The sequence below is a fragment of the Erpetoichthys calabaricus genome (assembly GCF_900747795.2).
Source record: "Erpetoichthys calabaricus chromosome 1 unlocalized genomic scaffold, fErpCal1.3 SUPER_1_unloc_27, whole genome shotgun sequence".
Taxonomy (NCBI): Eukaryota; Metazoa; Chordata; class Cladistia; order Polypteriformes; family Polypteridae; genus Erpetoichthys; species Erpetoichthys calabaricus.
This window is the reverse complement of record NW_026261593.1, coordinates 67,284-79,932: the sequence shown is the minus strand read 5'-3', so window position 1 is coordinate 79,932 and position 12,649 is coordinate 67,284. Positions and strand designations below refer to the sequence as shown.

Sequence of the window (12,649 nt, the reverse complement as noted above, 5' to 3'; positions counted from 1 at the left end):
ATTTACAGCGGTTGTTACAGACACAAATCAAATGTATGTTTTTATTGTATAATATTAACAATAATAGCAGCTCTCTACTCAAAGCGGTAAACTTGATATGCTGCCAGCATCAAACCCAGAAGCTCTTGATTGGGAGTCAGCAGTTCTTAGCATTGCACCACGCAAGCTGTCATAACAACTGCCTACTGTAACCTGCTTTCTTTTTTCTTCGGTTATATTCTTGAATAAAAACGCACTTGTTTTGTTATACTTGTACTTTTTGTGAAAGTATTTATTTGATATTTGGACTTCAGACTTCACACCTTATACACATGTCGTAAAGACGGTCCTTGGGTGTGTGTGGGAACTGTTAATATTTGAATCTGATGATTGTATATAGCAGGGAACTTACCTCTCTTGCAGCAACATGTGGACACTGGCCAAGATCAGAACAAAAAACCAAACGCGGTCACTAACTACAACCGCATGAAGGTATGCAAATGAATATAATGTTGCATTAGTGCAAAAACGTTTTCCGAAATGTACAATACAGGTCATAAAATGAATTTTTCCAAGTGTCATATATACCTAAGTCTCTCTTTTTTGTCAGTGACATCATGGATCATAAGGTGCATACTAATTCAGCGTGAGCAGGAGCACTCAAGAATAAAACAAAAAAAATTGACATCCACAGTCATTCTCAGTCACGCACACCACTCACATCCACGTCCACAGTTTTCCCAGTCCCAGTCTCATTCGCACACAAGATCTGACCCAGTTTTCAAATAAAGAGGGGGTATAACAAAATAGGTTTGTTTGTTATACTATGTTTTTATCTGAAAACGGCGTCAGATCTGGGGGGGGTGTGGGAGCTCGAACGTGAGTGAGAGAATAAAACTGAAAAAAAAAAACGCTACCTTTAACTATAAATTTACAGACGCAAATCAAATGTATGCTTTTATTGTATGATATTAACAATAAGAGCAGCTCACTACTGAAAATGGTAAGTTTGGGAAGCAGCTGATATCGAAACCGCGACCTCTTGATTGGAAGTCAGAAGTTCTTAGCATTGCACCACACAAGCTGTCGTATCAGCCGCCTACCGTAACCTGCTTTCTTTTTTCTTCGGTTAAATTCTTGAATGAAAGTGCACTTCTAAATAAATAAACAAAGGTAAATAGGTAAATAACATTCAATTTGGCTTTTATGTAAGTAACATATAAATGTTAATGTTTTGAGCACGTGCACCGTCCTTACATACATTGTCCTTTGTATGCAAGAGCCTGGGGTTCCTGGGATCGTGAACGCGGCGAAGAGAATAAAACTGGGGGAAAAAAAAAAAAAAAAACCTAACCTTTACAAGTATCATACATTTACACCGGCTGTTACAGACTGAAATCAAATGTATGTTTTTATTTTAAAATAGTAAGAATAAGAGCAACTCGGTTCTCAAAACGGACTCGAACCCGTGAAGTTTTGATTACCGGTCAACAGTAGATACCGTTGCACCATGGGAGCGGTCGTAGTAAATACGTGTCAATGTCGCACCCTAACGCGGGTTCTTTTTCTCCAGTTATATTCTTGAATAGAAGCGCACTTGTTCTGTTATATTTGTACCTTTTGTGAAAGTGTTTCTTTGATATTTGGAATTCAGGCTTCACACATTACACACTGCATGTTTGCATTTTGTCAATTATTACTAAAACATGAAAAACGTTTCTGTTTTAATGATGTGTTTACTGTACATAGATTGTTGTAGACACGGAACACACACGAAATGCAAGTGTTCCAAATAACGATTTAGTATTTATAAAAGGTGTGATTTTGCTTGACTTCTCACTCTATACAACTCTAAGCAACTGACACGCAGGTAAACAGACTTGAGCTGAGAAAACTGTGCGGGGTGGGGGGATGTGATAGGAGGCTGCTTGCTGTTTGCTGCTTATCTACACTTTTACAGGACAAAGGACACTGACAGAGAGGTGCAAAGTGATTTAAGGTGGGACAGATCTACGACTTTTTTCATAGGCTCTGGTAATTCTAGTGTTAAGTGAGTGAGAAGTTAAGCAGTACAATGAGACTGTCCTGACTAAAGAGTGAAGTTCACTCCTGTTTTGATGGTAAGCACACCAAGAAAATTTGGAAGAATTAAACCTGAGAGAAGCTAAATTGCTGTTCTGAATGTGGCAAACAAATCTGGCACAGAAATACTCTTCTGATGAACATTAAAATTCACGCAGGAGAGAAGCCGTATGGGTGTTCTGAATGTGGCAAACAGTTCATGGAGAAACAACCTTTTGGATACAACATCTACATTTATATTGTACATTTTTATATAAACAATGTACCTCAAACTGCTTTACAAGATTATATAAGAAGGAAGTTAATATAAACATAAACAAAATTAGGCAATAATATTAAACAGCATGTTACAAAGAAAAAGGTAATGTTGAATGGCCAAGTGGACAAAAAAAACCCTCCTTTTAGGTGGAAGAGAAAAAAATCTGCAGAGGATCCAAGGCCAAAACACTGCTTGGCTGCCACTGGGAATTCTAGCTAACATTGTACCTAAATCAGTCCTCGTGGTTTACATGCTTCACATGAAGATGTTGATGATGATGATGGCCCTGTTGACACCTGGGACACCCACCATTCAGTCCATAAACACGAGGCAGTGTGGTATGTTGATCAGGAGGTGGTGGAGCACATTGTCACCACAGAAGAAATGGAGAAGACAGCAGAGAATAGTACAGATTAGTATGGAACTGCACATCACACAAGAAAATGATAATCCGGTGTCCATTTAGACAAATTGGGATACAACTAAAATGTAGCTATGAAAAGCCATTTTAAATAATGTTTTTTTATATCATTATTTTTAATGTTCTGCAGTATTAGCCTGGTGAATTTCTGTTGGTAAAGTATTTTAAATTTTAGATGTGTAACTGCAAAAGGCCACCTCACCAATTCTTTTCAGATTGGCTCTTCAAATTATAAGCAGACCTTCATTTGAAGATCTGAGGTTATGACTGGGAGTGTAAGGGGACAGACATTCCAAAATGTAGGACTGGGTGAGATTATTTAAGGCTGTGTAAACCATTACAGTCGATCTTCTACTTACAAGCAGGTTCCATTCCAGCAGTCTGTTTGTAAGTCCATTTTGTTCATAAATCCAGCACGTATTGGCATCTGTTGATAAATGTTTTAGTTTCAGACGTCTCTTGATTTGGACATATAAACAATGTCTTTTGGTAGTTTTTATGTGCTTTGAGCAAATTACAAGTATTGTACATGAAATAGTTATTTTTGTTATCATAAAGATCTTCCCAACCCTGATGCCACCATTTGGCAGACATGCAAATTATCCTTAAGTGCTAATTTTTTGACTTGAGGACCACTTTGTTCATATAGATGAAAGTTCACATCTCAAACGTTCATAAGTAGGAGACTATCTGTTGTAGTATTTTAAAGTCAGTTCTAAATGACACGAGTATCCAATGTAACGACACTAAAACTGATGAGATGTGCTCAGACTTTCTTTTTCTGGTTAAGATTCTTGCTGCTGCATTCTGCACTAACTGTAACTGATTGATGTCTTTCTTAGGTAGTCCTGTAAAGAATACATTATGGTAATCTGTTTGACTGAAAAGAAAAGTGTGAACTAATTTTTTAATGTCTTATAAAGTTATAAGAGGGCTAATGTTAGCTGTATTCCTGAAGTAGAAAAAGCAGTCCTGGTAATCTGATTAATATGTGATTTAAAATTGAGGTCAGAGTCAGTGATTACTTCTAAATTCTTTACCTCCAACTTCACTTTTAAGCCTAAGCCATCAAGTTTATTTCTAACACCCTCACAATGTCCATGTTTGCCAATAACTAAGATTTTCTTTTCTCCTTATTAGTCAGAGAAAGTTACTACTCGTCCATTCAGAAACACAAGTAATACACAGGAGCACAAAAGAATTCACACAGGAGAAGCCATTTTGCTGCCCTGAATGTGGAAAACAATTCTGTTACAATAGCACTCAGTCAGTCATATTCCAACCAGCTGTATCCTATCATAGGGTCACGGGGGTCTGCTGGAGCCAATCCCAGCCAGCATAGGGCACAAGGCAGGAACAAACCCCGGGTAGGGTGCCAGCCCACCGCAGACAATCGCACTCTTCACAATTTATTTTTGTATAGCCCAAAATCACACAAGAAGTGCTGCAATGGGCTTTAAGAAGACAAGGAAAAATCATTTTGTAGGGATAAAAATGGAAGAAACCTTAGGAAAGGCAGTTCAAAGAGAGACCCCTTTCCTGGTAGGTTGGGTGTGCAGTGGGTGTCAAAGAGAAGGGGGGCAATACACCACAATACACAGAACAGAACACAATATAATAGTGCGATAGACATATTACAAATACAGAGCAGAATTCACAGTAGATGATATCACATAATACGATTTGGATTTGTTCAGAGTCCTGGAGCCCTCGGCCATCAAGCTGCCTCCCCCATTTGGCCATTCCACAGCTGATACAGCACTGGGCCAGCCCATCCAATGAAAGGACCCCCCTTCCTGACGATTCCTGTGATCCTCCATCAGAGATGACTTTAACTTAGGCAGGCAGAACAACTTGGCAGGTGGGCCGTGGCATCAAGTGCCACATTTGAGAAGTGAGAAGAGAAACAGAATAGGTGAGGCTTAGTAACAAATTCTAACTATCATGTTACTTATGTTTTAGTGCTAATTTCCAACAACAGAGATGCAGTCTGCACAGTTAATCAGCAGCTCTAGTCAGGGTGTGCTAAACTGAAGTAGTGAGTCTTCAGCTGGGATTTGAAAGATGAGACCAAAGGGGCATCTCTTATAGTGGCAGGCAGACCAGTCCACAGTTTAGGGGCCCTGTAACTAAAAGCTCGACCTCCCACTGTTATTTTATTAATTCTTGGAATCCTAAGCAGACTGGCATCTTGAGATCTTAATGTGTGTTCTGGTTTGTAAGTCATTATAAGTTCAGACAAGTAAGCCGAACCTCGGCCATTTAATGCTTTATTTGTTAAAAGGAGGATTTTGAAATCTACCATTAACTTAACTGGGAGGCAGTGTAAGGATTTAAGAACTGGAGTTATGTGTTCATATTTTCTTGTTCTTGTAATAATTCTTGCGGCAGCATTTTGGATTTACTGAAAGCTGAATAAAGAACAGTTTGAACATCCAGTGAACACAGCATTGCAGTAGTCAATCCTACTAGAGATAAATGCATGAATTAATTTCTCAGAATCCTCCTTATTTAGAAAATGCCATAATTTCCAAACATTTTTAAGATGGAAGAAACATGTTTTGGACAAGTTTGAGATGTGCGCTTTAAATGACATACTCGAGTCAACAATAACACCAAGATTGTGCGCTGATTCAGTAAAATTAGTGGTGATTCCAACTGAGTTAAATGATGACAAGATATTGTGATCAACGTCATTCCCTCCAGTAGTTAACATCTCTGTTTCATCTGTGTTTAATTCACTAATCCACTCATTTAATTCATTAACACAACTAATTAAAGACAACATCAGAGAACCTTCATTTGGTTTTGATGAAAGATATAACTGGGTGTCATCAGCATACGAGTGAAAATTAACATGATGTTTCCTAATGAGAGATCCCAGTGGAAACATTAAAAGTGAAAACAGTAAAGGTCAGAGTACTGAGCCCTGGGGACACCATATCTCACTTCTGTGTATAATGATGGAGTCCAAGTGAGCACACTGCCTGTGAGTCCAACGTCATTTTCTAGCCTGTGCAGTGAAATAGAATGGTCAGTGGTGTCAAACGCTGTGCTTAAGTCTAACTACAGAATTAGTGGAGTTTACTTCATCAGAGGATATCAGAATGTCGTTTACAACGTGCATTAGTGCCATTTCTGTACCCGCGTTAAAACTCACAAATGGGAGAAGCCAAATGACTGCTGTAAATGTGGCAAAGAGTTTTACAAAGAATTAACCCTTTGACTCACAATAGAATTCAAATAGGGAGAAGCAGTTTGTCTGTAATAAATGTGGCAAACACTTACCTGAGTCACATTTATTGGCCAAATATGCACACATACAAGGAATTTAATTCCAGTTTTGATGACACTGCAAGTGTAAGTTACATGTTTGGCATACGCACAACACTTAAATCACACACCTGAGATAAGAAAACAAAAAAGCAAGACAGAGGATATATTCATGTTTGTTTATTTATTTATTTATTTAATTATTTATTTATTTATATACACACACTCCGTCTTGCTTTTTTTTTTTTTTTCGAGGGGATGGTTTATTATAATGCATATTCAAGTCAAGTTGGGGAGCATGCACTGGTACAGAGTGTTACCGCCTCCACTACACGACGAAACAACTTGGGATCCCAGTTGGCAAACACGCAGTCCAGTCACACCCTCTGGAACTGACCCTCTATCTGCCACAGCCAGGATTTACATGGTTTACCCCTTGGCCTGGTCCAGCCACTCGGGTCCCCAGCAATGAGGATCTTACGAGCTGGATCACCCTGGGGAAACGCGCCACATGGCCGTAGTGCTGTAACTGACGCTCCCTCACAATGCAGGTCATGTGCTTCATTTGGGACGCCACAACCAACACAAAGTCAAACCAATGGTACCCAAGGATTTTCCGGAGAGACACAGTACCAGAGAAGTCCAGTCTTCGTCTCAGGTCACTGGATAGTGTCCATGTCTCGCAACCATATAGCAAGACAGGAAGCACCAGGACTCTAAAGACTTGGACCTTCGTCCTTTTGCATAGATATCAGGAGCGCCACACACCCCTTTCCAGCGACTTCATGACCCCCCATGCTCTCCCAATCTGTCTACTGACTTCATAGGACGAGTTGCCAGAGACATGAATGTCACTGCCGAGGAAATTAAACCTCTCGACGTGGTCATCACTCTCTCCACAGACAGACACACCTCTGATGGCCGTGCCCAAGAGGTCATTAAAGCCCTGGATCAATACATATTACTTATGTAACAGTTACATTTAGAGAGTGAAACTTGACTGATGATTGTTTGTAGTTCATATCTCACTGAGCCTCCATTTGACTCCATCAGGTCCTAGTGGTGTGCTGAATACATCAGCCTGTCTTTAGGGTCTCTGAGACTGGAGGAGGTCAGGAGTCCAACTGTACAGAAGGCACTGATGGGCATCAGCATCACGACTGGTGACAAGTTAGAGATGGCAGATAGTTCAGCTGGACATCATCCTATATGACTACACAAGCAGACGACATATTAAGAGCCCACCGAGTGTGTCTACTCCAGTAGAACTGACCAGACGGCCTGACATAACAACCTGCACAGCTGTAGACGACTCCACTTTACTGGTCATGTTAGCACACACTGCACTGAGCCTGGCAAGTCTGAGCCATTAAATCATTCAGTCAGCTGGGAATTTATTTTGGCAATGGTATTACTGGTAAGACATTTAATTTTCTTGTTTGTCGTAGGTTTACACTGAAAAGCTGGTTTATATCAATGTACTTTTCTATAGGATATATATATATATATATATATATATATATATATATATATATATATATATATAGTATCTCACCAAAGTGAGTACACCCCTCACATTTTTGTAAATATTTTATTATATCTTTTCATGGGACAACACTGAAGATATGACACGTTGATAAATGTAAAGTCGTCCATGTACAGCTTGTATAACAGTAAAAATTTGCTGTCCCCTCAAAATAACTCAACACACAGCCATTAATGTCTAAACCGCTGACAACAAAAGTGAGTACACCACTAAGTGAGAAATGTCCACAGATGAGAGCAGGTTCACCCTGAGCACATGTGGCAGACGTGAAAGGGTCTGGAGAAGTCATGGAGAAAGTTATGCTGCCTGTAACATCATTCAGCATGGCCGGTTTGGTGGTGGGTCAGTGATGGTATATCTGGGGAGGCATATCCATGGAGGGACATACAGACCTCTACAGGCTAGACAACGACACCTTGACTGACATTAGATATTGGGATGAAATCCTTGGACCCATTGTCAGACCCTATGCTGGTTCCTCCTGGTGCACGACAATGCCTGGCCTCATGTGGCGAGATGATGAAGGAATTCTTACCATTGACTAACCCCCCCACCCCACGTTCACTCACCTGAACTCAATCCAATAGAACATCTCTGGGTGGGACAGTATGTTTCAGTCCATCTGACGCCACCAGGTTGCAACTCAGACTGTCCAGGAGCTCAGTGATGCCCTGGTCCAGATCTGGGAGGAGATCCCGCAGAACACCATCCATTGTCTCATTAGAGCATGGCCCCCAAACACCCCCCCCCCCCACCCCCCCGACTTTATCAGACATGCATACAAGCACGTGGGGCTGTATAAACTATTGAGTACAATTGGAGTTACTGCAATGAAATTCTGGCAAAATGGACTCACCTGCCTGCTGCATCATTTGTTCCAATTGATATTTTGGGTGTCTTTGAGTTCAGCCCCCCCTCTGTCGGTTGATCATTTTCATTTCCATCCTTTCATTCCCCACACATCAGCATATCAGTCCATAGCAGTAGAGAGAGCCAGCAGGATTTTATTCCCATTGAGATCTCATGTGTTTTCAAAGAGTTCCTTTAAATATTTTTTAGCAGTTATATATATACAGTATATATACACAGTATATATTTATATATATGACATAAACACTGACACACCCTTAATGTCAAGACCTTAGAATAACGAGGTTCTAGCTGTGAGTTATGCTTTTAGAATACTGAGCTTCATAGGTTTTCACTCTCCATTTATCAGGAGTATTTGATCCTTTTCCATTAATTTTGTTCCTATATACACAAGCTGCATTTTCAGTTAAAGACAATGCAAGTTCTGCGGTGGGCTGGCGTCCTGCCCGGGGTTTGTCTCCTGCCTTGTGCCCTGTGTTGGCTGGGATTGGCTCCAGCAGACCCCCGTGACCCTGTAGTTAGGATATAGCAGGTTGGATAATAGATGGAAGGATGGATGGACAATGCAAGTTGTATTGAAAATGTGAGAAGTAAGAGCCTTATTGTTGTAGACTGTGTTTGTAAGTGAACAGTAAAGTCTCCATCAGGACGCTCAGATTCCAAGCTGTGTTGTCCTGTAGGATTACCGGCGAGTCCAGTAAAGTCCAGCAAAGTGCCATTTGTAGTCCATGATGATAAAAGTGGAGGCTCTGCTCAAATCTATCAGTTCTAGTTGTGTTAATACACGAGACGACTGGGCCAGCACAAATGAAACTAAACACTCAGTATTGTCACTGCCAAAAACAAAAGTGTATTAATAATGATTCCGTATAAATTGTACAACCATGTCAAGAAATATTTACAATTAACAGTAACAATGGGTCAGTTGAACTGAAAGAAAAATTAATCTTCTTTGTGCATTCTAACAAACAGACTGATCAGGGAATACACTGAAGCACGGCCACGTCTATATATTATATATAAATATGTAATGAGGATAGACATGTATGCTGGTAATGTTCAAAAAAGGAATAAAACTGTACAATGCAGTTATAAAAATTAAAGAAAAAAATGCAGATGGCATGAATTGGCTAAAAACAGATAAGCAGACCATTTCAAATATACAGAACTTAATCAACAAAGTGTCCTTTATTACTGACATCAATAGTTAAATCAAATCTACACAACTCTATTATGTACGGTCACATTCCACTGTCTTGTCCTGCCTCTGATTGGCTCCACCAATATTTCCCAGCCTAATGAGTGTAGCACTCTGTTCTGTCCATCATGCCCACTTGACACACCCTCTCCCCACCTTACACCCGTCCAGTACCTGCCACCATTATTTCCAGTCCTCAGCTCACATTCACCACATAGAAATGTCTGACCTTGACTTATGAATTATTGGTAGTTTCCAGCCTTCTAAGAAAAAATAAAAAATATACAGTCACAGGCCTTTTTGTGATTTAACCCTTACTATACTAACGTGTACTAGGACACAATGCTTATTTTCATATATGCTCATGATTCTCTTTGAATATATGCAAATCAGCAACTTTAAGAATATACTTTTCTAGATTTTCCCTCTTTTTGAAGCCCAATAATTTTTATAATCTAGAAGGTGAAAAGGAGGAACCAGTTCTCAGTCTTCTTTGGGCCTTAAACCCGAGACCACTGTTAGTCTTCACAACCTCTGGTTCACCGTTAACCCCTCGTGGTGACACTGAGGCCAAACATCTCCCTCCTTTCATAGACTAGAGAGGAGTAAAAGACCTCTTGTTGGCCAAATCAAGGGAGGTGCACAAGATGTGTCAGTAGTACAAGTATACAGTCGGACAAATATAAGTAGAAGTCGCACAATGTAACAATAACACAATGGATTACAGGTAATCTAAAAATCAATATAAGACAGTTTAGAGCAGCAGCAGCAGCAGATGATTACAGAATCCAATGTCCTTCACAGTCTTGTGCAGATGTCCTCCAGTGTGTAATTGTGTGAAAAATTGCTATGACCCAGGAACTTTGTGCACCATAGAGGGTCCTCATCCTGGGGAGCGGTTACCAGCACTTCACCCAGGAAGCCTTTAGTTTGCCATCTCTTTACCCAAAATGTCATCGAGGAGAAAATCATCATTTGAAGCTACAGATGCTTCTGGTTCAATAACTTGGATATTCATCTGTTTGACAGCAGATCTGGAAATAAGTGATCTGAAAACTGGCAACGGGCAGCAAAGCACAAATACAAGACATCCAAGTATAATCAAGAGAATAATGTCTGCTTTTGTTAATAATGCCATCGTGTGCCCAGGTTGAAATGGCATTAATACCAAAATTTGAAATCCCTTCCTGCATTTTCTTTAATTTCTTTCCTAAGAGCTTTACGCTTGGCCATAACTTGTGTAAAAGATCCACCAGGTGCTGTGTTATTAGGTATAAAAGTGCAACACTCCTCTCCTAACATATGGCGCACTCCTCCTTCTTCTGCCCACAGCCAGTCTAACACCTGCCTATTCTGCCACGTCATGTGACTGGTACCATCCAATTGCTCTCCTAATGCTGATAAGGCGGAGTCAGTACAGTTGATAAATCTCTGCTGATTATAATACAGATAATTAATCCACGCTGTGTTTCTATTAGGTGTAATCCACCCAAATACAGACTCAAGTCCTGATTGAATTTCATCCCTTGCTTTAAACTCATTTAGAAGGCCTCTAGGTTGTCTTATTGTATCTAAGTAAACATTCGGCTCAGGCTCATATGCTCTCGTAACTCGCCTGTCTTGGGGATACCCAACTGTAACCTCCTGGATGGCCATCACCATTGTGCACCTCCCTGACCAGTCATGTGGGAGAACATCTAGTAATCCATATTATGAACCACATAACCACCATCTGTCTGCCTAAGGTCTGTCCTGCACATTTACTGCTCTCATGACTAAGGAGGCACATGTCAAGTTCCACGTTTTGGTGCAGTTTCCTCCAAATCTCCACACCGGTACCAGACCCTTCCTAGTAAAGCACTTGAACTCCGACTGAGCTATTTGGGTGTGAGAGGGTGGTCTTTACTTTGTGGTTTGTCAAATACAAGAACGTTTACAATCTGGACACGTTAATCCTTCCCTAGAGAAGTCTGACCACCCTTGCAGTAGGATACATCAATAAGGACAATATGTCTCTTTTTCCCTCAGACCCTGCTGGCACATCTTTGTAGAATATGGAAATGGGACTACGACTATCGCTGATTTTGCTTTCACACAACCAACATTCCTCTCTTGCTATCTCCTCAGTTGTGTTCATAGCCCATTTCTAGCAGTCATGTTTCTGGGCACACTCTCAGTGCCATTCTCATTTTCCTGTTCAGTTACACGACTTCTCTTGATTCTAGTCCCATAATCATTAGCACTTTCCAGTCCAGCTGCCATTTCAGTCTTATTGTCCATTGGCCAGTAGCTGCTCTCAAATGTCCCATTGAAAATCTGAGAAGCTAATGGTGGGAAGTCCTCTCGATGCTCCTTCTCCTGAACTTGCTGGGTCATCATCATTCCTGGCAGTATCATCAGGATCATGAGTGCTGCTGCCAGGTACAGCGCCATCACATGAGCTCCTTCTTGTCTCATCATCATCAGGTATAGGTTGTCATTGGGGTGACCCCTCAGATGATTCATTGAGAATTTCGATTAAGGGTCAATATGCTTTATTATTAATTTTAGTGCTCTTAGCTATGAAGAGCCGAGGCCTGGAGCAGCTTTACAAGGACACCATTAGTTTTGTTAGAGAGGCCTCTTGCCTGCTTGTCCTTCTCACTTGCCTTGTTTTGAGTTTCTGAGAGTCGAGCTGTGAGCCGAGGTCATCATGATCTCCGAGGAATAAGCAGGCAGATTTTGTTTTGAGAATGCAGGAGCTGAGCTTCTTACTGATAGAAGACGAAACAAACTGCGTGCAGGGCTTTTGTCTGTGTGAGTACAGGGCAGGCTCTCAAGATATCACATAAAATAGATACGCACTTATCTGACATGTAGATTTATTAGAGCACATCAACAGATTAGGCAATAAAATTAAAATCCAATGTATTATGATGTTATTTAGTTTGAGCACATAGGGGATTAAGAGTTGATTGTTGAAAGTTAGGGACATTTTCATGAACATGTGCTGTGACGTAAGCAGTAGCTTGGCCTCTGTCA

The 12,649-nt window shown here is 40.5% G+C and overlaps 1 protein-coding gene across 1 annotated transcript in view; it reads right to left on the bottom strand.

Moving 5' to 3' along the window:
• Positions 1–12,649, bottom strand: part of LOC114642082 (zinc finger protein 883-like) — a 422,053-nt gene that overhangs the window by 353,082 nt on the left and 56,322 nt on the right. The window lies entirely within an intron of this gene.